Source organism: Danio rerio, chromosome 17 (genome assembly GCF_049306965.1).
Source record: "Danio rerio strain Tuebingen ecotype United States chromosome 17, GRCz12tu, whole genome shotgun sequence".
NCBI classification, from domain to species: Eukaryota; Metazoa; Chordata; class Actinopteri; order Cypriniformes; family Danionidae; genus Danio; species Danio rerio.
Genome location: NC_133192.1, coordinates 11,647,142 through 11,674,818, shown reverse-complemented (window position 1 = coordinate 11,674,818; position 27,677 = coordinate 11,647,142). Strand labels below are relative to the sequence as shown.

General features: G+C 33.8%; 1 protein-coding gene across 7 annotated transcripts in view; it reads left to right on the top strand.

Moving 5' to 3' along the window:
- The window catches only part of mipol1 (mirror-image polydactyly 1), a 173,230-nt gene that overhangs the window by 16,311 nt on the left and 129,242 nt on the right, over nucleotides 1–27,677 (top strand). For 2 of the 7 annotated variants that reach the window (XM_073926962.1, XM_073926965.1), the window contains exon 3: nucleotides 11,304–11,358. The exons of 4 other annotated variants lie outside the window; for them this stretch is intronic. The gene's annotated coding sequence lies outside the window, so the exon portion shown is untranslated. Of the gene's footprint in view, nucleotides 1–10,038; nucleotides 10,158–11,303; nucleotides 11,359–27,677 lie in introns of all 7 variants that reach the window. One more of the 7 variants, XM_073926963.1, reaches the window with a different exon arrangement.

Genomic DNA, 27,677 nt, shown 5'->3' with positions numbered 1-27,677 from the left:
GCAGGAAATTTAACTGAAATATTATTTTTCTTTCTTTGATACGTTTTAATCACACTTATCTCATCAGATGAGCTGTTTTGTTTTGCATGTCTTTTGCATTTTTAGTACTTTCAATCTTAAAGTTTGACTTTAGTTCGTTTGTTCGCTCTTTCTTTCGTTCTTGTGTTTTTGTTCTTTCTTTCTTTCTTTCTTTCTTTCTTTCTTTCTTTCTTTCTTTCTTTCTTTCTTTCTTTCTTTCTTTCTTTTTCAATACTTTCTCTTTTTTTCTCTCGTTCTTTCTAATCTTTTATACTTCTGTCTTTTTTGTCCATTCTTTAGTTTTTGTTATTTGTTTCTTTCATTCCTTCTTTCCTCTTATTGTTCTTTTTTCTTATCTTTTCTCTTTTCTTTCTTTCTTTCTTTCTTTCTTTCTTTCTTTCTTCCTTCCTTCTTTCCTTCCTTCCTTTCTTTCTTTCTTTCTTTTTTCTTTCTTTCTTCCTTCTTCCTTCCTTCCTTCCTTCCTTCCTTCCTTTCTTTCTTTCTTTCTTTCTTTCTTTCTTTCTTTCTTTCTTTCTTCCTTTCTTCCTTTCTTCCTTTCTTTCTTTCTTTCTTTCTTTTTCAATACTTTCTCTTTTTTTCTCTCGTTCTTTCTAATCTTTCATACTTCTGTCTTTTTTGTCCATTCTTTAGTTTTTGTTATTTGTTTCTTTCATTCCTTCTTTCCTCTTATTGTTCTTTTTTCTTATCTTTTCTCTTTTCTTTCTTTCTTTCTTTCTTTCTTTCTTTCTTTCTTTCTTTCTTTCTTTCTTCCTTCTTTCCTTCCTTCCTTCCTTTCTTTCTTTCTTTTTTCTTTCTTTCTTCCTTCTTCCTTCCTTCCTTCCTTTCTTTCTTTCTTTCTTTCTTTCTTTCTTTTTCTTTTTTTCTTCCTTTCTTCCTTTCTTCCTTTCTTTCTTTCTTTCTTTCTTTCTTTTTCAATACTTTCTCTTTTTTTCTCTCGTTCTTTCTAATCTTTCATACTTCTGTCTTTTTTGTCCATTCTTTAGTTTTTGTCCTTTGTTTCGTTCATTCTTTCTTTCCTCTTATTGTTCTTTTGTTGTTTTCTCTTTTCCTTCCTTCTTTCTTTCTTTTTTCTTTCTTTCTTCCTTTATTCCTTCTTCCTTCCTTCCTTTCTTTCTTTCTTTCTTTCTTTCTTTCTTCTTTCTTTCTTTCTTTCTTTCTTTCTTTAATTTCTTTCTTTCTTTTTTATTTCTCTGTTCTTTCTTTTTTGTCCTTTTTCATTATTTTTCTTTCTTTCTTTCTTTCTTTCTTTCTTTCTTTCTTTCTTTCTTTCTTTCTTTCTTTCTTTGCAGTAATTGGATGTGTAAGAAGAAGTTTTCAACGGGTGTATGACATTTGAGATCATCAGACATCCTGTTTTTCTTCTGTACCACACACACATACACACACACACACACACACACACACACACACACACACACACACACACACACACACTTTTGTACCTTTAAGTACTACGAAGTAAACATTTGTACTTTTTAGGCATTCATATGTACCTTTAAGGATCTGTTAGGAACAAAAATGTGACAGATGACAGATTTTGTAGCTCTATTACTGAGAGTGCATGGTAAAAAAATGCTGGGTTGTTAATGCATAAACTCAACCACTGGTCAATGTCTTTTTTTTTCCTCTCGATTTTTGTGTCTCTTGTTTTTATGATGCTGTAAAGCATTTAAGCCTTGTGACTGTTTTAAATGTGCTATATAAATAAAGTAAATATAAAAGTAACCCAATGTTGGGTTTGTCCACATTTGACCCAAAGTTGGCTACAACCCAGTGTAAAGTGTATACATGGAAAGTGTACTAAATGCTAAAACAAGTGTCTGCTTTACATACTAAGTAACTTTAAAACTGAATAAGGCTTGTAACATGTATTTAGGCCGATAACATCTGTCAAGGGGACAAAGCGAAGGGCAAAATAATGTTCCATCGTCATTCAGTGTAGCTGATGCATGTATATACAATGAAATACCACACTAAAATAAAATAAACATAAATAAATATAAAAAATTATTTTTTATTGTTTTATAAATGCATAAACACATGATAAATGTGTAAAACCTGGTTGTGCCAATAGTCTTTAGAGTTTTGGTGCAGCATTAAATGAATCATTAAAGGCCTGTAACATGATTATTGTTCTAAATAAGATATTTAGGAGATAGGATGAGCTATTGCTATGCTGGGTGACATTTTATTTTAGGCTTCTGTAAATCAAAATAATTGATTTCTGTATATTTGCTCAGTTTTTTTTTTATTAATTTTTTTATCCACATCACATGGTAATGTATAGGAAAAATGGGCCTTCAAAAATAAGTGCCCATTTAATATTTGCAATTGTACACATTTAGTTTTCCATTATTTCAGTATATAGCTACATGTTCTTCTTGACCACCTTTGCTCTAGACTCTCTGATTGTTTTTTCAAAGTGGACAGAGCAGTTGAATAAGGGTGAACGCACGTCTTTGAACCCAAATTGAATTTCACGCATGTGGGGCGGTGTTTCTTTTCGCGTCTGCGTCCCTGCTGATTTTATTTGTCTGACGGGGTTTGGGATAAGCTGACTGCTGTAGGCTGGCTCGTGTTATTACAACTAAGACCGCGGATTGTTTTCTTGCATGGGTAAACTGTCCTTTTGCAGCCCAAATTCAAAGCACACACACCAAGGCCATCATAACAAACACGCTCAGTTTCCTATGGAGTTGAATTGGCCTTCCCGACAAGACCAGAAATGGGGCTACAGTCTCAACAAGCTTTGTTCCTAGCAGGTGGATTCACCTTTGACATAACCCATCATGTCCTCCTTTGACGTAACCCATCATGTCTTTCCCGTACACATGGCTTTAAGAATTGTGCAATTATAATGGCTACAAATGCAACTCCTCATGCAGTGCTAATCAACTAAAACTGGACCATGATAAAGTGCATGTTTCTAATACTGACTTTCATTGTTGATTCATGTACTGTCGATGTGGAAAAATTACTATTCTATCCTATTTACTCTGTTTACTCTTATTTACTCTCTGTTTATCTGTCTGTATCTATCATTCTATCATTTTATACTGTTCTATCCATCTATCTGTCTGTCCTTCTGTCTGTCTTTTTGTCGTTCTGTCTATCGCTCTGGCTATCTATAGTTCTGTATATCTGTCTGTCTGTCTGTCTATCTCCATCCATCCATCCATCCATCCATCCATCCATCCATCCATCCATCCATCCATCCATCCATCAATCCAACCATCCATCGCTCTATCATTCTATCTATCATTCCATTCACCTGTCTATCCTTATGTCCTTCTGTCCGTCTATCTATCAATCTGTCTATCAATCTGTCCATCCATCCATCCATTGCTCTATCATTCTATCTATCATTCCATCCTTCCATCTGTCTATCTATCCATCCGTCCGTCCATCCATCCGTCCGTCCATCCATCTGTCTTACTGTCCGTCTATCTATCCGTCTATCTATTCATCTGTCTGTCCATCCATCCATCCATCCATCCTTCCATCCTTCCATCCATCCATCCATCCATCCATCAATCCAACCATCCATCGCTCTATCATTCTATCTATCATTCCATTCACCTGTCTATCCTTATGTTCTTCTGTCCGTCTATCTATCAATCTGTCTATCAATCTGTCCATCCATCCATCCATTGCTCTATCATTCTATCTATCATTCCATCCATCCATCTGTCTATCTATCCATCCGTCCGTCCATCCATCCGTCCGTCCATCCATCTGTCTTACTGTCCGTCTATCTATCCGTCTATCTATTCATCTGTCTGTCCATCCATCCATCCATCCATCCATCCATCCATCCATCCATCCATCCATCAATCCAACCATCCATCGCTCTATCATTCTATCTATCATTCCATCCATCCATCTGTCTATCTATCCATCCATCCATCATCCATCGCTCTATCATTCTATCTATCATTCCATCCATCCATCCGTCTGTCCATCCATCCATCCATCCGTCTGCCCGCCCATCCATCCATCCATCCATCCATCCATCCGTCCACCCATCTGTCTTTCTGTCCGTCTATCTATCCTTCTATCTATTCATCTGTCCGTCCATCCATCCATCCATCCATCCATCCATCGCTCTATCATTCTATCTATCCCTCTATCGTTTTATCCTAAGGGAAAAACGATTCATTGGATTAAAATTTTTTTTTTAAGGTAAGTGGTTGCAAACCATATATATATATATATATATATATATATATATATATATATATATATATATATATATATATATATATATATATACGATGAAAATGCTACTACATTTAATTAGTTTGTTTAAATTAAGCTTCTATAAATTGTTTGCAACCACTTACCTTAAAAAAAAAAAAAAAAAAAATTCAACAATTTTTTTCAATGAGTGCAGTTTTGTTTTTCGACAGCCACCCACATCACGTCTTAGTCCATCTCTGTCGTGTTTGGCTTCTCCGAGGGCAGGAGGCGCGTTGGCGAACCCCTTCGGCTTCCTTGTGGGTCCCATTGAAGTTCAAAATCCCCCAAAATGGAGTGCCGTGTGGCCCGAACAGGCTTGTCTGCTCCCTAAGTGGGTGGTCTGCCAGTGACAGAGGGATTCCTCAGGGCTCTGTCCTCCTCTTTTGTGTCTCTGTGTTGGTTTAAGGAATAGACCTAGGATGGGCACTGCTTAACTGTGGAAGCCTGGTTACTGAGATCTGAAACCAAACAAACCTATAGAAAGGCCAGCGCTCTCGCAAACATACAAAGAGTCGAGCTGTAAACCCAAACTAGAGGCTGGCATCTCTTGAAAGCTTCACGAAATGCACAACTTTTTGTGGACATTCGAGTCAGTCAAGTATTGTTTTACTTTGGGACCATTTAGAAGGTATTTTGCATTCGGGACGTTATTATTGATTGATTGGCTTCTGATGTAATGATGTAAAGGCTTTAATTTAATTTAATAATTTTTTAATTTATTTTCCTTTAGTTTTCTTTTATTTTCCCTTTTCTTTTCTTTACTTTCTTTTCTTTATTTTATATTATTTTATTTTTTCTTATTTTTTCTTTTAGTTTTATTTTTTATTTCCTATATATTTTATTTTTTTATTTTTTGTTTTATTATTATTTTATTTATTTTAATTTTTTCAATTAAATAAAAAATACATATATATTTATTTATTTATTTGTTTATTTTTGGTAATTCTTCTTGTAAATAAAGTTGGCTGTTGTTCCTTAATGGTGCATCACACTCTTTAAAAAATGCTGGGTTGCTTTAAATATAAAAAAATTCAACCACTGGGGTTAGTTTTAATTTTATTTAAAATTAAAATGTAAACCTTTTGGTGGTGTATTTGACCCAATTTATTTCAGTTTCTAATTATTGTATTATTAGGGCTAATATACCAGGCTTTTGTTAACCTGATAGCCTGATCAGCATGAAATGTATTGTATAAATTATGCTTTAACGGAACTTGCCAATTGAAATAGTATATTATTATTTTATTTTTTTAATATAAATATGGTAGTATGAGGGAAACTCCAACAATAGTAGTAGTCGTACATTTTTATACATTTATACAATACATTTTTAGCATTTTTTTGTACTAAGCATTCAAAACAAAACAAAATGTAATAATAATAATAATAATAATAATAATAATAATAATAATACATATATTTTCTTTATTCATTTACATTTATTTTTTTGGAAATGTTATTATATTTTTGTGCCTTTTCTATTCGTTATATTTACTATTCTATATTAATATACTAAATATACTCTGTATTTACTTGATATGATATTTTTAAGATTGTATTTTTAGTGTGAATACCAAAATAGTTAATCACTCTGAATTTTTGCAAACTGCAATAAGTACAACAGTCTCTATGCTTTCTGTTCATGATGATTGACATGTGAGTAAAACTTTCTTTAATTTTCTTTTAAAACTACCAATTAAAATGTTATTTAGAGCATTTATTTCTAAAATAGCAAAACATTTTCATAATGTATTAATTTTGTGAATGTTTTAACTACAGAAGTGTTAAGAATCTATGAATTGAATAAGTCTGAAAAAGTGTTTGTGTGTGATTGTGTGTGTGATTGTGTGTGTGATTGTGTGTGTGATTGTGTGCATGTGTGTGTAATAATGAATATTATAATAATAAATATTGTGATAATGTAATAATATAAATAATGTGTAATAAAAATAAAGATTGTGTGTACATGTGTATAATAAATAATACAAATAATAAGCACACATAATAAAAATCTGCACACATAATAATGCACATACAATAATGCTTAATGAAAATAAAAAATTATGTGTATGTGCACATGTGTGTTATAAATAATACAAGTGATGTGTAATAAAAATAAAGATTGTGAGGCGGTGCTACACAGTAAGTAAATGTTTAGCCTTATTGTTTAAAGTCATGTTATTTTATGAGCACATTCAGTATCACAGGAGCTGGATCCACAAATGTTGTGCAGTTTCCAGCCTGACACTAGTGTGATGCTAAAACTCCTGCCACCCAGTTGCGAGCAGGATTCCAGACGACCTAGTGATGGCCCATGAAGCCGAGAGGAAAACAAACAGGGCCTGCTTTGCTGTGAACCACAGATGCTTGGGAACTGTTTGAACAGGGAGCAATTTAAGCGCTCACTCCTGTGGCCTGTGTTCAAACATCAAGTGCTAATGAGGACGGAGTGCCTGGTCCTGTTGCCCCGGCCTCCCCTCAGCTTTTCAACACATTCACGCTCCCAAAGGAGTCCCGGGTCCGAACAATGACGGGCCACTTTCACAGAGTGGCATTTTTACTGCTGTTTTACGCACTTGTATTTCGGGAATGTTTGGACAGAACCTGCCACAACCAGACGGACCCATTGGGCGTAGATGCTTGACACTTGAGTTGAAGAATTTATTGAGAGAGAGGGGATTTACATCGGGGGTTTTGGCCATTAAAAGACTTTAAGAGACATATTTTGGAGATTCTTTAGGTGAATATTAAAGAGGATTTTTAGTTTAAGAGTTAAAACGTTGTTCAATATCACAACTTTGAGAGTCAAAAAAATAAATAAAGGCAGTATAAAATTTATACCTGTGCCTCCTGAGGTCTTTTGAAGTCAAACAATTGAAATAAAATCAACTTTATTTACAACATTTTTACCTTGATACACAGCTTTCATGTGTTTTTGAGTGTATATGCATCCTATTTTAGCGATTTTTATTTATAACATTACCATCTATCGCTTTGGCAAACGGTTTTCATTTTTAGTTGGTTTTTAATAAAAAAATATAACATTTATTATTTTAGCTTTAGTTATTCTACTACATCAGGTTACTGATAAGCCAAATAAAAATGTGATATTTATTTGGTGCTTTGATAACTGAAGGCTTGATTCCTTTGCCTCTCCAAAATCATAATCAATCAAATCAATGAAAACAACAACAACAACATTAAAATTGATCCAAGTTTGTGTAAGTGTTTATATTTAGCAGTTACAATCACAAACAATGGGAATTGGTACAACTTTAAACTGAAATGTTGCTGCTGTTATTACTTAAATGTTTTTTTTAGGTGTTTGTTTGTTTATTTTTAACAACCATATTACCATTAGTTCACCACTAGAGGTAATAATGAATAATAACTTTAATAATAATAATAATAGTAATAATAATAATAATAAATAAGAATCAGACTGGCGAGGCAGTGGCGCAGTAGGTAGTGCTGTCGCCTCACAGCAAGAAGGTTGCTGGGTTGCTGGTTCGAACCTTGGTTCAGTTGGTGTTTCTGTGTGGAGTTTGCATGTTCTCCCTGCCTTTGCGTGGGTTTCCTCCGGGTGCTCCGGTTTTCCCCACAGTCCAAAGACATGCAGTACAGGTGAATTGGGTAGGCTAAATTGTCAGTAGTGTGTGTGTGGATGTTTCCCAGAAATGGGTTGCAGCTGGAAGGGCATCGGCTGCGTAAAAACTTGCTGGATAAGTTGGCGGTTTAATCCGCTGTGGCGACCCCTGATTAATAAAGGGACTAAGCCGACAAGAAAATGAATGAACGAAGAATCAGACCTCAAATTCCGAGGCCAAGGTGGTCCACCGAAAAAAGGTGATTTGCCATCTCCAGGTTGGAGGAAAGTCCTTACACGAGTGAGGGAAGGATGGAACGTGAGATTGACAGATAGATCGGTGCAGCGGCAGCAGTAATGCGGTCAATGTACAGGTCCGTTGTGGTAAAGAAGGAGCTGAGCCAAAAGGCAAAATTCTCGATATACCGGTCAATATACATTCCTACTCTCACCTATGGTCATGACAGAAAAGACAAGATCTCGGATACAAGCGGCCGAAATAAGTTCTCTTCACAGGGTGGCAGAGCGCACCCTTATAGATAGGCTGAGAGCTCTGTGACCGGGAGGAGCTCGGAGTAGAGCTGCTGCTCTTCCACATCGAGAGAAGTCAGCTGAAGTGGCTTGGGCATCTGTTTCAGATGCTTCCTCTGTAGTGAGGTGGCATGTACCGCCCCGAGGAGGCCTCGGGGAAGACCCAGGACACGCTGGAGGGACTATGTCTCTCAGCTGGCCAGGGGCGCCCCCAAGGGGTGGCCAGGGGTGGCCACGGCCACCCCACGGTAAACTCTGGCCACCCCTGTGGCCACCCCAATATAATTTTGCTGTTGACATTATTGATTTAAATGTACTTATAAATTCCCAATATTTAAATAAATAAATACATAAAATGCAGCCACTAAATTATTGTTGGTGTTACTGACGTAGCTCTCCCCCTCTGGTTCAATGCTGGTGAAAGCAAACTGACGCATGCGCGCAGAAAACCATTCCCGCGCGCCTCACGCACTCCTGTGTGAATCCCGGTTGGTTGTTTCCATGCACGCCAATAAAATAGGCGCCGCTCATGTTCCGTGAAACCGGAGTAACAGCCTTTTGTGCAGAGGTGTAGGCACGCAGCGAGTTTTGAAAGTCGACTAAAGTTTATATAATATGATGATTATGATGATGATGATGATGTTACTTTCACTAAGCATGGCTTTAAAGCAGAAAGGATGAATAATTAGTCAGGGAGGTAAGACTTCATAACATGATTTCTCAGCCATGATCTGGTCTAAGACCACAGATAATTCTTTAGAATTGTTATAATTAATTTTCATGCAAAAGGTTTCTTAAGTGGTCTTGGCATATCACTCCAGTTGTTGTTTTATTATGTTGTTTGTTATGTTTATTAAATAACAAATCTAACAATTCAAGGGAGGTGGGGGTGTATAGGGTGGTTTGCCAGGGTGTCATTTAAACTAGAACCGCCACTACCCTCCCCGATCGTCGTTGACAGCACGCACACACCTTCAATAGACAACAATGGCAATTTAATATTTACCTTAAGGTACAGTATATCAATAGAAGAAGCTGCATTAATAAAATGGCTCAAAAACTAATATGGATAAATGATATTATTAGGTAGGCTATAGTGAGTGTGTATATAGAAATGCCTTTTGTTCAGTTTGTTCATTTGTTTGGGTTATTATTAACTCATTATTCTTTCTTTTTTTTTCGGCTTAGTCCCTTTATTAATCCAGGGTCACCACAGCGGAATGAACCGCCAACCTATCTAGCACATTTTTACACAGCGGATGCCCTTCCAGCTGCAACCCATCACTGGGAATAATAAACTCATTAATCTTCATTAATTTTAGACTTGTCATATAATGTATGATGTACAATAAAAGCATGTAAAAAAAGAGTTATTTATACAGTATGTATATATATATATATATATATATATATATATATATATATATATATATATATATATATATATATATATATATATATATATATAAAGTGTTTTTAAACTAAACATAGATTTTTATTTGGTTTGACCATGTACTTCCTGAATTATTTCAAGGAATAAATTGCAAAATTTCAAGAATAATTAATTAAATGAATAAAAACTACATTATTTCATTTACCAGAAACAAAAATATAACATTACACTGAATTCATTATTTTTTTAGTGTGCCACCCCAAGATTTGGTGCGGTCTCTTCTGGCCACCCCTAAGAAAATTTTCTGGGGGCGCCACTGCAGCTGGCTAAAAACGCCTATGGAAACACCTCTTTAATCCACCACTAGAGGTAATAATAAATAATGTCTTTCATAATTTAAATACTAATAATAAAAACTTTCATCCACCACTAATGGTAATAATGACTAATAACTTTAATAATAATAAAAACTTTAGTCTACCGCTACAGGTAATAATGAATAATAACTTTAATAATATTAATAATAATAATAAAAACTTTAGTCCACCAGTAATGGTAATATTGAATAATAACTTTAATAATAATAATAATAATAATAATAATACATATTAATAACAACTTAAGTCCACTGCTAAAAGTAATGAACTTTAATAATAAAAATGATAATAGTAATAATAATATATATAATATTAATGAATAATAATAATAATAACAGTTTTATTAATGGTTTGTTTTTAATATGATTTTTAGAAATGTATTAATATTTTTCTTTTTGTTTCTTTTTTCTTTTTAACTTTCTATTTTAGTTGACATTCATTTTATTTAAATTAATCAAAAATACAAATATTTGGTAGTCAATAAAACAAGAAAAAAACTACATATTCTACTACATCAGTTTTCTAAAACACAGTCAATATAGTCAAAATTCAAATTTGTATATATATATATATATATATATATATATATATATATATATATATATATATATATATATATATATATATATATATATATATATATTTGCAATGCTTAAATAATACAACCAAAAATATGAGTAATCAGCACCAATTGTAATGTAATTTAATTAAATGTTTCTGTTACTATTAACCATTTGTACTAATTCAAAATAAACGCATACAAATCTGCTTAACAAAACATTCCTTGTGATCAAAAGGTCAATAAACACCCAGATTTGGGCCTACCCGTGCGTCAGAAAAGCCCAGCCCCTTTCATACTGAGTTCCTAATAACTCACTAGTCCTTTAGAGAAGACTATCAATGTGCTAGATTTGATCTAAGCACATGTACGTGAGCATGTATTGGCGAAACAGACAGTCATGTGATTCCTCTATTGTACATGGGCTGCTCTGTAAATATTTGCAATGATGTACATCCCTGAACACACAAAACCTCCCACAAGCCTCTCACAGCATGTGTCCCACAGCAGCAACCAAAGTGCCTCGCATATCCCAATATCACACATTTTACATGCACTTTTTTATTTGTCCCCTGTTAGGAGTGTTGTCTCACTTCAGTCCCCCGCTGTTTGTTTGAAGGACAGTTCGAAACCGGTGAGCATCACTTATCCTTAATGGTGGCACAACAGAAAAGAGAAGGCTGTGTTTGATTTGACGCTTCTGCATTGCCCAAAGTTCAGCTGTGCAGTTTGGTGTTGGAGAAAGGATTTCCTGAACAAAGGAAGATGTGTTTGTTGAGGATCCTCTCTCGCACCAATATGTGTGTGTTTTAGCAGCGGGCTGCTGAGGTGACATGCACAGCAATCACGGCGGATTTTTGTAGCCCATTCAGGGTTGTTGATAAAGAAAAAAAAAAGCAGGGTTAAATTTTGGCTTAATATGAATGTGTTGTCATTGACGAATGTTTTGAGGAATGACAGAGATATTTGTGTTGTCTTTAGAAGGATCAAAGAAGGATAAGAGTGGCCATTTGTTTCATCCATCCTGTAGTTTGCAAGTTTCTGTGGCTAGTTTTGTTGTTTGCTAAATACGAGACAAGTGATGTTTTACAGGGACTATATAGGTTTTTTGACACAGTTATGCAGATTATTACTTTGTTGTATTGTTTTTTGTTTGTTGTTGTTTTTTGGATTAACATTGTTTAACACTGTAAAAATAAAAATGAGAAAGGCATACAGCTATTTTTACCTGCAATAATAAATAAATAGATAAAATAAATACAAAATAAATAAGTAAATAAAATGATTACATTGCAATGTTTGTCCACAAACTGAATTATACACAATGACCAACTAAATTAAATCAACACACAAACAAACAAATAATTAAATAAACAAGTTAAATGAATGAATGAGTGAATGAATGAATGAACGAAAAAAAGAAAGAAAATATTACAATACAGTGTTTTGGGTTTGCCCACAAACAGTTTTTGTTTAGTAAAACACATGAAAAACTGAATTATACACAATGAACATTTATGGCCAACTAAATAATATCAACAAATAAAAAAATATATGAATAAATATGGAATAATTAAATAAATAATTAAATAAACAAGTTTCTAAACAAACAGGCAAGCAAGTAAATAAATAAACAAATAAATAAATAAATAAAATTATTACAATAAAATGTTTTGAGTTTGTCCAAAAACAGTTTTTGTTGAGTAAAGGGCATAAAAAAACTGAATTATACACAACGAACATTTATGGCCAACTAAATAAATAAATAATAAAATAAATAAATAAAGTGATAACAATAGAATGTTTTGGGTTTTCGTTTAGTAAAGGACATGAAAAAACTGAATTATGCACAATGAACATTTATGTCTAACTAAATAAAATAATTAAATAAACAATAAAATAATTCAATAAATAATTAAATAAACTATTATTTAAATAAATAAATTAACAAATAACATGATTACAATAAAATGTTCTGAGTTTGTCCACAAACAGTTTTTGTTAAGTAAAGGGCATAAAAAACTGAATTATACACAATGAACATTTATGGCCAACTAAATAAAATTAGCAAACAAAGAAACAATTAAATAATTAAGCAAATAAAAAAATGAAATAAACAAGTGAATAAATAAATAATTGAATAAAATGATAACAATATGATGTTTTGAGTTTGTACACGATAAACATATATAGCCAACTAAAGCCATCTAATGTTTAAAAGCTATTTACACCCCCCCAATACACAGATTAAATAAAAAAAAACTAAATTAAATGCAAAAAACAAAGGAACAAATAAATAAATAAATAAAATAAACAAATAAATAAACCAAAAAATAAATAAATAAATAAAATGATTACATTGCAATGTTTTGAGTTTGTCTACAAACAGTTTTTGTAAGTAAAGAGCATATAAACAGATATATACAGTTTTATATGAGCACAATGAATATTTATAGCCAACTAAAACCATAAATCTACAGGAAAGATTAAGATTATCAACATTTTTTTAAGGCAAACTGGCAAGGATTTTAATAAATCTAATAAATATATAAATGAATGTATTTTTTTTTTTATTAAAACCAATTAAAGTGATCAATGAATTGTATTTTTATTACACAATGATATTCAACTTAAATACTTCATATCAAGCTAGTGTTTCTGATGTTTAGGTGGAAACTGTAGTTATCGTGGTACAATTGACCGTGAAGATGGATATGGGCAGTCTATAAATATTACTTTGTAAGAAAGAATACCAGAATAAACTTTTTGGTCCCACTTTGTATTAAGTTTTTTTTTTACAATATGTGCATACATTATTAAATCAAACAAGAATAATCATTAAGTACAATACATTTATTGTGTTCATGTTGTATTGAAAAACACTTTCATTACAGTTAAAGTGGGATATGGTTAATATAGGAATGGTTTAGTACAGTGGGTTGTAAGCTGCCAAGAGTATGATTGCAGATGCATTTTAAGAAATTATTTACAGCTCTAATTTCATGCAGATATTTTTAAATTCAAGTATGCATGTAACTATGTTGCCTGATATTAAACGATTGTTAGTAGAGTAGTTGATGACACTTAAAGGGATAGTTCACCCCAAAAATTATATTTACTCACTGTATACTCTCTCACAAGTGGTTACAAACCTTCATGAGTTTAATTTTTTCTTTAACACATCAGAAGATATTTTGAAAAATGTAACCATTGACTTCCAAAGTATGAAAAACAAATACTATGAAAGTCAGTGGTTACAGGTTTCCAGCATTTTTCAAAATATCTTCTTATGCTATTTTAAAAACATAAACTCAAACATCTTCATGCCAGTGAAGGGTGATTAAATCATCAGTTTTGAGTGAACTATCCCTTTAATATAAAGGTTTTATTAGCACTTTTCAACCCAGAGCTTTTTAAAGCAACAAACTCTTAAGTAGACAGTATTAAAATGCACGAAGGGAAGCAGCCCTATGTTGTCATTTTTATTAGTGAATTGCAGTGCGTAGAAAGATAATGAGTCGAAACTTGCTCCGCTTTCGGTAGAAGCGACACAGAGACGCGAAGGCGAAACACTTGGCCGGCATGTCTTTCATAAGACATCTGACCTTGAGTTGACTCTTTCACTGAGCTCCACCTCTCCTGTTTGGCGTCTCTTCCATGAGTAATAACAGTCTCACGGCCGGTGACGCCACCTTGCACTAGTTTCACAATCTTCTCTGCCACAATAAGGCTTTGTTTTCGTTGTGTTTCAGTACATGTTACAATGCTTTAAAACTCGTACGTGGAAAGGAATGCGGTCAGAGTATTTTGTTTTGATCAGTGTATGAGCAAGGATTGTGACAAATAAAATGATTATTTTTATCATGCTGTCACTTGTGAGAACTCCTCTACAGGAAAGGATAGACATTTTTTTCTTCAGGTCTTTCTCTGTGCATGTCAAAAGTGCATAAACACTGGATTTCAAGTAAATATTGAATGAAATAAAGTTGCTGTTTTGTGCAGCCAGTGTGTAACAGCTTTGGAAATGCACAAACATTACGTTTGATGTTTGTTTAAGCTACTTATTTAAAATGAGCTAAAACAACACAATTCTTAAGTTTTTTTTAGGGACAGCTTAATTGTTTTATGTTCAATCAACTTAAATTTGTAAAAACTAAGTTACCTTAATTCCTTCATGTTATCCCAACCCAAATCGATTGTGTGGAACCCAGCATTTTTACAGTGTATGACCAAAACCGTATGATTTAAAAAATTGTATTGATTAGTTTTATGAAGCTGTCATATCTGAGAACGCCTCCACAGGAATGTAAAGACATCAGGATTGTGTATTCTTCAGACCTTTCTCTGTGCATTTCAAAAAGTGCAAAAGCACTGGATTTCAAAAATATATTGAATGAAATGAAGCTGCCCTTTTTTGCAACCAGTGTGTAGGACCCCATCTCACAAGCATGCCAAACCACTCCTCTATCAGCTTCACTGGCTTCCAGTAAAGTATCATATTGATTTTAAAATATTACTTCTAACTTTCAAGGCACTTCATAATCTCGCTCCTCAGTATCTCACCGAACTTCTCCATATCTACACCCTTTCTCGGACCCTTAGATCAGCCAACAACTCCAGCTTCGTACCACCTCGCACTCCATTGAGCGCAATGGGAGACAGATCCTTTAGCTCTATGGCTATGGAACTCGCTTCCCTATAGATCTAAGATGGAACTCGCTTCCCTATAGATCTAAGGAGCAGTGATAGTCTTCACACTTTTAAATCCTGTCTAAAGATCCATCTTTTTAAGCAGGCTTTTCTTTAACAAATTTTTTTCATGTTCTTTTGTATTCTCTATTGTGTTTTAACCTCTTTGGTCAATGCTTGTTTTAGTAATGTTTAATTTGTTTTAGCTTGGCTGTTGATGCTTATTGTAAAATGACCTTGTGTGTCTTGAAAGGCGCCATTTACACATAAAATAAATGAATTATTAACAATCTTTGAAATGCACTCAAACAATGTTGTTTGGTGTTTGTTCAAATAACTTATTTTAAATGAGCTGAAACAACTTAATTTCTTACGTTTTCTTTTCAATGAACTTAAATTTGTAAAAACTACTAAGTTAACTTTATTTCGTCATGTTCCAACACAAATCGTTTGCGTGGAACAAAGCATTTGTGATGGTGTATGAGCAAAAACATATGATTATAAAAAAATTAAATGAATATTTTTTTTATGATGCTGTCATATCTGAGAATGCCTCCACAGGAAAGCATAGACATCAGGATTGTTTATTTTTTTCTTCAGATCTTTCTTTGTGTGTTCAAAAAAGGGCATAAGCACTGGATTTCAATTAAATATTGAGGCAAATAAAGTGTGTTACAGTTTAAGAAATACACTACAAAAATGGTGCTTGGTGTTTCTTCAAAAACGTATCTTAAAAAAGTTAGCTGAACAAACACACCTCTTGAGTTGTTGTTTTTTTTTAAACTTAATTGTCTTATGTTCAATTACCTTAAATTTGTAAAAACTAATAAGTTAACTTAATTCCGTCATGTTGTTTCAACACAAATTGATTGTCACATTTTTTTACTGTGCATGCACTGTAAAAAGTGATTAGTTACTTAAAGTGTGTAAACCGATTGCCTTAAAAGCAACAAGTTGACTTAAATAATCTAAGTAACAAAAATAATCTAAGTATACCCATTGTATTTTTATAATCATGCACATTGTACTTTCTTTTGTTAAAATAAAAGTTAACTAATCACTTTTTTTTTCAATATACCTTTATTATATTTGTTTTTTTCCCCCAGCTTTTCAGTATCTAGCAAAATGATAAATAAATCTGCTCTTCCAGACTCCAGTGTGTCTTCTAAATTCAATACGGGCCATAATTGTAGATTTTATAGACTCGATGAAGCACCAAATATGTGAAATTGTAATAATTACAGTATTTATTTGAAAACAGACGTGCTAAAATAGTTTGACACTGTATAAAGGGATTAGTTGACTTAAAAAGGAAGTACAATTAGCATAATTATAAAAATTAAGTCAACTTAACAGTTCCAAGGTACAATACAGATGTTACTACTTCAATGTGTTCCTTATGCCGCCATTCATACCGCGGCGACGGCGGTACTTGATGCGCCAGCAGGTTTACTTACATACTTTTTGTAAAGTCTACTTGTTGCTTTTAGGGCAATTGGTTTACTCACTTTAAGTGACTAATCACTTTTTACAGTGTGAGCAAACCCTTATCATTATAAAAATAAAATATTTTATGGATGCTGTCACTTTTTAGAACATTTCAGTGCAAAACGCAAGAGATCAGGAATGTTTTTTTCTTCAGCTCTTTCTTTGAGCATTTGAAAAATTGCTTAAACATTGGATTCCAACTTAATTGTTTTATGTTCGATGGACTTAAATTTGTAAAAACTAATAATTTAGCTTAATTCCATCATGTTGTCCCAACACAAATTATTTGTGGAACCCAGCATTTTTCACAGCATGAGCAAAATCTTAGGATTAAAAAAATAAAATGATGATTTTAATGAAGCTGTCACTTCTGAGAACACTTCAATGTGAAAGTAAAGACATTAGGAATGTTTTTTTCTTCAGATCTTTCTCTGTGCATTTCAAAAGGGCATAACCAAGTAAATATTGAGGAAAATAAAGTTGCTGTTTTGTGCAACCAGTGTGTAACAGTTTTAGAAATACATGCAAACAATGTTGTTTGATGTTTGTTTGAATAACTTATTTAAAATGAGCTGAAACAACACAATTCTTGAGTTTTTTTTGGGACAACATCATTGTTTTATGTTCAATCAACTTAAATTTGTAAAAACTATTAAGTTAACTTCATGTTGTTCCAACACAAATCAATTATGCTAACTTAATTCTTATTGCAAACGTAAGTGGATTGAACATAAAACAATTAAGGTGCCCCCCTTAACCTAAAAATTGTGTTGAATCAGCTCATTTTAAATAAGTAGTTTAAACAAGCAGTCTTTGAGTGTGTACCTTTTTTTCTCTTAAACGTCGCCTTGCTTTTATCATCCATGCAGAAAATAATTTGCTTCAATCCACCCGGAGCAAATTTCACAGCTTTCGACAAGCTTCATTTGCTGACAAAGTGGAGCTGTCACAGTTATTCATCCAAAAATTCATTTGAAAGATCTGTATTTGTAAGCACTTAGACAAACAGCGCATTTTATTTCAGTTCGACAATTCGATGTCAAGAGTGAATATTCCTGCAATTGGATAATTCAGCTGCTGAATGTAACCTCAAAATTGGCTGTGTAAATATGGACTAAGCTCAGATTTGCATTGGCTAACATTTGGGAGGGAGAACGGAGTTATTTAAGGATGAGCTTAATGCAGTCGATACGGGAGCGAAGGAAGGTTTTCTCATATTTCTTAAACTGTTACACACTGGTGGCACAAAATGGCAACTTTATTTCCCTCAATATTTATTTGAAATCCAATGCTTAAGCACTTTTTGAGAAAACACATGATGCCTTTATTTTCCTGTGGAGGCGTTCCTAGATATGACAGCATAATAAAAATAATCGTTTTATTTTTTGTAATCATTAGGTTTTGCTCATATCTGTGATAAACTTGTGATTTCTTTGAATTTAGGAATAAAATTAAGAGATTACTGGTGGTGGTGAAACTGTATTGAGCATCGCACAGCACAAAATTATAAGATCAAAATTATAGGATGAAATGATTTCCTCAGTAGAAAATGCTTTAATTTATATCTGATCATGTTTTCTGAAATGTATTTTCCTGCATTTTTCTTAATTAAACTGCCTAAAAGCATGGCACATTTTCTGGAATTTTATACAATAAAATATTTAAAATGAAGTCTAATCAACTTTTTTTTTTATTATTTAATTAGAAACCTTTTTAAAAGCTACACCTTTGTACCAAAATAGTCCACGTTGGTATCTTAAATGTATATTAGTAGTTAAGGTGTATGAAAGGGTAACTTTTCTAAAAGTATGACCCCAGTGATAGATCTTATGGGCTCTATTTTGACGATCCTTGCAAAGTGCAGAGCGCAAACGCATTAAGGGCGTGTCAGAATCCATTTTTGCCAATATAAGGACAGAAAAATTCGCTTTGCGCCGTGGCGCATGGTCTAATAGGGTTGAGCTTATTCTCCTAATGAGTTATAGGTTTTTTGAGAATAAACCAATCAAGGTCTCATCTCCTATTCCCTTTAAGAGTCAGTTGCGTTGCGCCATAGCGCATTTGCTATTTATATGATGGACTTTGTAAGTGGAAAAACTGAGCGTTTCACTTGCAAGAAAACAGTTAAACAGAGCATCTACAGCGTGAGAATGAGAGATAAGGCATCATCATAATCTACTTTCACTTTCGCTCTTGTGGATAGGGAAACCTTGTACGCAAAGACATCAATTAGCCTATAAATAATTAATTTCATTTGTTAAGCACAGATTTGTTTAAAAACTATTTCTAAATTCAGTTCTAATTTCCAGCAAATGAATAAATGAACAGTAATAATGAAGTGTGGTCAAAAAAACTGAGTTATATCCAAATATACATGCTGTGCCCCATATGGTCTAAAACCTGACAGGTGGGCAAATCTAAGCTTGTTTTAATAAAACAAATATAAATATGGATATAATAAATGATGCTGCTAATAATAATAACATTATACATAAACAAATTGTCACGTATAAACTGAAAAAGCCCACAGGATGGAGAAGGCATGAAAGTATGTTTTTTTTTATTTATATAGATACTATTAATATGTTTTGTAATATTTCAATCATTTAATTCTTTTTCATTTGTAAAGATATTTGAGTATTGCTGTACATCTTGCGTGTTTTAAACAATGTGTAAGCGAAGCGTACAACTAACGCGTTCTGCCCTGGACTTTAGACCTGCTTTCAGCTGGTCTACTAAGCAGACTGTTTCAGTTCCTTAAAAGAACAACGTGCCAGCAATGCGCCTTAACACACTTCTTTTCTAGACCGCAACATCCATGAGTCCACAAAGTGGCACAAACAGATTTATTTTTTAAACAATGTGGCAGAAAATGGGAAAATGAAGATTGCTCTAGTTTGAAAATAGCAACACATACTTAGTGTATGATAGAGCCCATTGTCTTTCAATCACTCCAGTATGACTTTACCTACACACAGTTCTGTCCAAATAGCCTGATTGTCATCATAGGTACCCTTCAAAAGTTAATGCAAGTCACAATTAAGTTTTCAAGGGTAAAAGTTTTTTCAATTTTAAATCCCAACATACAAAAAACTGCAAATTTATGGATATTTTGTTACAATGTGTTTTCATTTTTAGGCAACACAATGCCAGGGATTTATCTTCAGAAGAGTTAATAAACCAATATTTGGTGGAAAACATTTGTTATTTTGCCCAATTGTAATTTTCTGGCAAATAAAATATTATAAATGACCAGATATTTTTTTTATTTGACATAACTTAGCAAACATAGCATGCACTATTTGCATGGTGCAAAGTGTTAATGCTAAGTTGAATTCTTTAGGTCCTAAATCATATCGCTCAAGTCATAACTGATAATTGACAGGATCAACCACACAATGCAGAGCATTCAGGGTTTATCCTATTGCACGTCTTGGGGGGCTTCTTGCCTGCTATTATTCATTCAAAAGCAGGCTGTTGTGGGGTGGGGGAAGCTCTTTCTTCACTCCTAGCATGGCTCACTCTTCTCTCACACCCAAATTAGCTGGATATGGAGAAATTGAGGCACTCATCCTGGTAGATTTGGAGGGTCATCTCTCCTCCCCCTGTTAATGCAGGAGGATCAGCGAACCGAGGCCTGATAGACGCCGCAGAGGACGGATCCATCAGAGAGATCTGAGATGCTAGCGCTAGCTCATTTCCCACTGGCTCAATTCAATTATCACTGCGTCTGCTCTGAGAATGAGCTTTACGGCCGTCCCGCTTCACAGATCCCACTTTCCCTGCTAGACGGCTCCATCATCTAAGAAACATAAGGCCTACCTGGAGAATTCTCAAGTAATGCCTGGAATTATGCTTTCATTTGAGAGACTGCTTCATTATAGACCTGCAGTAACGTGACATTGACGGTCCTGCTGGATCTTTTGGTGGTTTTATTTTGATTAGTAAATCTTTTAACTAGCCACCTTGCTAATGGATTTCTCTGAGGGAATAGGTTTGCACAGATATCACAGATGCAGCGATCAACCTGACAGAAATCGGAATGGAAACTTTTTTTTGCAATCCCATTTGCTTAAAAAGCGAAAGAAAAACTCCACGATAACGTTTTCATGACTTTCAGTAAAAGAGTTAAGAGACTTACTGTCCTTTCAATAGAAGCTGCATAAGTGTTAATAAACTTTTTTTTATGCGATGTAAGGTAAAGTAGATTAATAAATGCCCATGTTTTGTTTTGTTAATTACATTTTCATTTTAATTAAAGGTGCAGTAGTTGATTGTCTTCAGAAACATTTTTAGTTGTGCTGGTTGAGAGTCTCTTCACAGTCCAATAGTAATGATTAAAGTAAAGGATCTAAATGTATTTATATGTATTTTTTATTCTGGGTAAGGCATAAAAAAAAATTCATCCAATTAAATAGAGTCGAGCCGACATCTCTCATAATTCCCATAAGTAACTCAAACTGTCAGTCAAAAAGTAGATTTGGGCTTTTGCGCATCTGTTCACGCATATCCACCATCAGCGTGTGCATGTCTGCCACTCGTGCATGTCTAGATGAGTGACTCGTGCACGCGAGACTGTCACAGTTGCGGCAAAATCAAATGTTGAATTGAAACTTTTTAAACTCAGTATTGGAGTTCATGTTGTACGCTGGAAGAAGGACGACATTTATGGCTGCTTTCTGAGCTGAAGTTGCTTTTATATTCACGTCATTTTTTAACAAAGACAGCCTGTGACCACTCCAGATAGTTTACCGCTACTCTGAATATTCAGTCTGAAATAGCATGTAAGTGTGGCTTAGTACTAAGTGAAATTCTTGCACACCGCCTGGCCAACCTCTACATACACTTCTAACTGGCGAATGAAATGGGTTGTCCGCTGTTGTGTCGCAGCATTTTGGCAGATCACCTACTGCACCTTCAATTTTTTTTTTGTAGCACTTTTTACAACATAGATTGTGTCAGCAGATTATCAAAGATGAAGAACTGTGAATAGAAAGCCATTACAATATTTCAAAATATGGAACATTCCGGCATATTGGGCATTCATTCATTCATTTTCTTTTTGGCCTAGTCCTTTTTAAATAATTTGGGGTCACCACAGCAAAATGAACTGCCAACTTATTCAGCATTGGCTTGACCCAGCGGATGCCCTTTCAGCCGCAGCTCAACACTGGAAAACATCCATAAACCCTTGCATTCACACTCATACACTATTTACAATTAAGCTTATTCAATTCACCTGTACCGCATGTCTTTTGACTGCGGGAGAAACCGGAGCAACCGGAGGATTGTAAATAAACAAATTAAGTTGAACAGTACAAAAATTATTGTTTGTTTAAATTCAGCCTTAACACACCTTAAAAAATCCACCTAAACCTCTTTTTAGTGTACCACCTTTTCGGTATCCTAAAGAACGGAGTGAATCCATACTGAAAACAAGAGATTCTCTGCTTTTTTCATTGTAATTTGACCTCAAATTTTGTCTATTCTCTTTTTTGTTTCAAAATTGACTAAAATGAGTTATGCATAAAAATTTTGGAAATTTTTCTTATTAGCTCATTTTGCGAATGCTTGGAGTTTTACGTTTCAAAAAGCACCCTGCCCCCCACCTAAGAAACATGCTGAATATGTTAAATTCATAATTGAACAAAATCTAAAATTCATTCAATAGGAAAGGAATCCACAGAAGATGGGATACTTTTTTATTATCTCAACATACTGATGATTAAATACCAGCACATCTTTTATTCCCCAGCACTAATTAATAAATTGTTGTTTTTCCTGCTGTTTTATAAGTGCCACCTACAGGCAGAGGCTGAAATAACATTTTTATTTAGCCGGTCCACTGTTTTTGTTAGGTACAGGTGTTATTTATGTTGCACAATCTCACTAAGCTAAATTAGATCATTATGTTATTACTTAAAATTGTAGATATTGTGCAATCTAAATATAATCACTACCTGCCCATATTTAATGTACATATCTTAATATTCTGTGTGGATTTTGATTAAAGGGAACTGCTTTGCTCTAATTTTAAAGCACTGCAGATTCAGTGATAAAGAATCTCGACATTTTGTTTATGTCCTCCATATTTGAACTTTTTTGTTTCTATTTTCATATTTTACATTTCTTGATTTTCTTGTTTCTAACTTGAATAAAACCTGCTAAATTACTTGTAAATTAATCTGCAATCAGGATCAGCCATGAAAAATCCAGAAGGGTCATTTATGCATCATATTATGGGAAAGCCTTCAACCTAATTTTGAGCAAAGTTTTCTTTTTGTCGCTGAAGATGGTGATGCAACTCAATAGGAATAACCTTTCGAAGTAGAACACAATCTTTTTGATTTATAGCCCGTTTGAGTGGGTTTGTTTGCTCAAGCTCCAGCAAGCCCCCTCAAGTTTTATCTATGATCAGGGCTGGTTAATCATCTACTCAATTCAGTCAATAATTTTAGTTAGGAGTGCCACCAGTTCAGAATTGTTTGTGGTATTTTGGTTTGGGATTTCAGTTGGTCTTGGTACAGAGTTTAGATGTTGAGTATAGCCTCATTTTAGTCTCAGTATCTATCCAGCATCAAAAATCATTAACTTTTCTTTGCACTTAACAATGAATGATTGTTTGAATTATGAACAATGCTTTATTGTAGTTGGTAGTTGTAAGGTAGTTGTAAGTGCTGTAAGTGGTATTTTTAAATATTGTTAAAAGTATTTGTTGTAAATTCCAAGACAATAAAATGAATAAACCTTTTTTATTTTATTTTATTTTGTTTAATTTAATTTAATTTAATTTTGTTTGTCTTGTTTCTATTTGCAGTTTTACGGTTTTGCATTTAATAATAATAATAATAATGACAAACTAAAAATAAATAAATAATAATAATAATAATCATAATAAACATCATATATTATTACTATTATAAAACTAATTAATATTTATTATTATTATTATTATTATGCATTTCTAATATTTTAAAATAAAGCTATAATGTTGTTAATTACTATAATTTCATTCATTCATTCATTCATTCATTTTCCTTCAGCTTAGTCCCTTTATTCATCAGGGCCAACTTATCCAGCATATGTTGTACACAGGAGATGCCCCTTCCAGTTTCAACCCAGTACTGGGAAACAACAATACACTCTCACATGCACACAAATACACTACGGCCAATTTAGTTAACCCAATTACCTACAACTCATGTCTTTGAACTGTGGGGGAAGCCGATGCACCCGGAATAAACCCATGACAACTTGGGGAGAACATGCAAACTCCACACAGAAATGCCAAATGACCCAGCTGGGACTCAAACCAGTGACCTTCTTGCTGTGAGGCGACAGTATTAACCAACTGAGCAACCGTTTCTCCATTACTATAATTTACTAAGCATAATAATAAAACGTATTTCATAAACATTAAACAGCTAATGTGTTAGTTTAAGTAAGTGGAGCATGTTTATTAATAAGCCATTATAATGATTCCCAATTTCACTTATTGAAACTATGCAGATTTATTTTGGAATGTCATTTGAAATATAATATGTTTGTTTTTTAAACATTGAACTGTTTTAATGTAAGCCGATTTATTCTAAAAATATAATATACAGCTTTTTTCAACCTTTATTTATAAGTATAACACAATATTTGGTTAAATGAGGACAAACTGCATAATAGAAGCATTTTCAGTACACTGTAAAATAAATTGTATGATCAATTAGTCAAGACAACATTTTTTTTTGTTAATTGTAAATTATAATACTAAGTTAAACTTAATAATACTAAGTTAAACTTATAAACTTAATTTTATAAGTTAAACAAGCATTTTTAAGTCCATCTTATATAGTGTAGTAATAGTTGTAGTTGTTGTATTGGTGGTGGTGGTGGTGGTTGTTGTGGTTGTTGTTGTTACTGTAGTAGTTGTCGTCATTGTTGTAGAAGTAGTGGTAGTAGTAATGTGACTGTTTCCATGGACACCAATAATTCGATTTTAATGTGATTAAGACAATACTCTGATTACGAGTCTACCATGTAAACAGCAAATTTTTTTTTTGAATAATCAGATTAAAATCATAATCGAACTAAAGAGAAATCGAATTAAAAAATGTGGAGTATGTCGATTTTAGTCACATTATTGAAGTACAGCACAGACATATAAACGCCTCAATCAAATTATTACCGACATGTAGGGCTTTTCGTCACGGTTTGCGACAGGATAGTCCACACAAACCAGTTTTGCCAGATTGGAAATGTCAAAGTATCGTACCAGAACCTCAAAATTATCATATTTGGAGGAACATTATCGTACATGAGTCAAACGGAGAGTATACAGCTATGATCTAGACACACAGCATTTTGACACAATGTGCAAATTACCACAATACGTAAAAAAAAAAAAAAAAACTAGGCTAGGTTAAAACTCCACCTCTGAGTTGCTGTCATTGAATGTTGCATGTTGCCAGATGTTGTAGGATTAATTTTGCTGTACAAATTGGATGCCGTCATGGACTGCAGAACAGTGCTGGTTGGCTTTAAAGCAGTGCACCCTCCCGAATTGTTAACAGAGTGTGCATGCTTTGTTTTGATGAGATTAACTTTGGAAAAAAACATGTTCACATGACTCATTTGAATAGGGAAAAACAAGAACATCAAAGGAAAACTCCTCTGTCCTTCTCACCTTCCTTTACAGCACTAATTGTTTTAACAATATTGCTTAAAAGATTGACCTCAAACTGAAAACTACTGACCTAACCACGGGCACGTGCAGCAGGAGCGTTAACTCGTGAGAGCCATTCTCAACGTTGATTGGCTGAGAAGAGGTAAAAATAGAAGAGATAGAAAACGTGCCTAACCTCGCTGTCAGTACAGAAAAGATGCAGCTAGATCAATAAGTAAAGAGGCCCGAAGATTACAATGAAATTCCTTTAAATTGCCATCAAATTCTGAAATTATCGTACATTATAGGATTTTTTTCATTATTGATCATACATCGTACAGAGGTCGGAATTATCGTACAAATACGATAATTATTGTACGTCTGGCAACACTGACACACACACACACACACACACACACACACACACACACACACACACACACACACACACACACACACACATCCAATATTTCGTTTTTCACGGGGGGCATGCCCAAATGAAAGTGAAGCTGCCAAACAGTAGTTAAAGTCGACAAATTAATAATGAAAAACCAGAAATAACATGAAACTCCAGAGGAAATGCGCATAGCGCGGTGACGCAGTGATGTTAATCTAAGTATGTGCTATAACATGTAAAACGGGATCATGAAAGAAACATTCAAAAAGCAACACATGTAAACACCTTAATCCTATTATTGTCTTAATTAGATTAAGGCAAATAATTCGATTACTGATGTCCCTGCAAACATAGTCATGGTTGTAGTGAAGCGCCTCACGTCGTCACACGCCACCACAAAATTAGTGTCTACATAGGTGGTGACTTGAGCTCTGCTACCAAAGGAGGAGATGAAGCCACTACTTCAAAGCTAATGAAACCTAATTTTTCTCCACCGCAAACACTTATAGCTCAGACAGAATTAAACTAAATAATATCTAGATGTATAGTTGAGCACATGCTGCTGTTGTTTCTCACATTGTCCCACAACAACATTAAAATAGGGTAGATTAGTGTACAAAGTTTTATATTTGTTTCTAGTCTTTAAATTTGACTTTATTAGTTCTAATTAGTTTTTATTTCAGTTACAATTTAAGTTACTTTCACAGTTATTTAACTTAGTTACTAATTGTGAGAAGTAACTAGTTACTAATTAGTCTTTTAAAGGAGGTTTAGAGTCAGAAACTGTTCTCACTACTCAACAGCAGCAACAACAACAGTTGGAAGATGAAAAACAGCTCTGTTTTCAGTGAAACAGAATCAGCGCATGTAGCCGCCTGACAGAAACAGTTTCTTTTGAAATATCCATCAGCAAATCAATGCAAGCTTTTGATCCGAGAAAAGTCAAGACCATTGAAATCTTCACGACAGCCCGTGACAATCAAATTACACGGCAGGGAGCTTCCAGGTGCTTGTGCCGCAGCTCCCTGAATAAAAGAGTCTGTTTATCCATATCAAATCAGCTCATGTCTGCCTTTCTCTTTCGGCATGCTGTACAATTAAACCTGCTTTAAGACTCTCTCCACATTAATGTCCGTATCAAAATTCATAAAGAATCGGTAAGACGCGAATCCTGAGCTCGTAGATTCGCAGGGATTTCGCATGAAGCCCGTTTAATCAGGATAACACTGTTATTAATATTCATAAAGTCAGCTGGAATACAAATGACAGCCTGAAGAATCTGGAAACTTTTTTTTTTTTGAGGAGGAAATGCATTAAATGCAGCTTAAAAAATTAATGGAATTTAGTTTATATTGGAGGGAAACGGCACCCCCCCTCCTCGACGGGCGATTGAAATTGGGCTTAGACATTTCTTTTTGAAGAATTTCATCTTTGACAGACATCAAAGGCATTTTCAATGAATGCGACGCATGAATGGTCATTTAAAAGGATTTAAAGACATTACACTGCAATAATTGTACATGAATAATAAGTAGCCCACTGAGGCAATTAGCTTAAAGTCTACAAGACGAGGAAAAATGAAGATCACCAAGCGACAGCAAAGGACAAATTGAAATGAGAAAAGCTTGAAGGAAGGATAAAGTGGCTTTAAGTGGCAAATGCTGTTTTTGTAAGATTTGAGCCGTCTTTTACATTTGATGCGGGCTTCTAACCTATTAATGTTGCT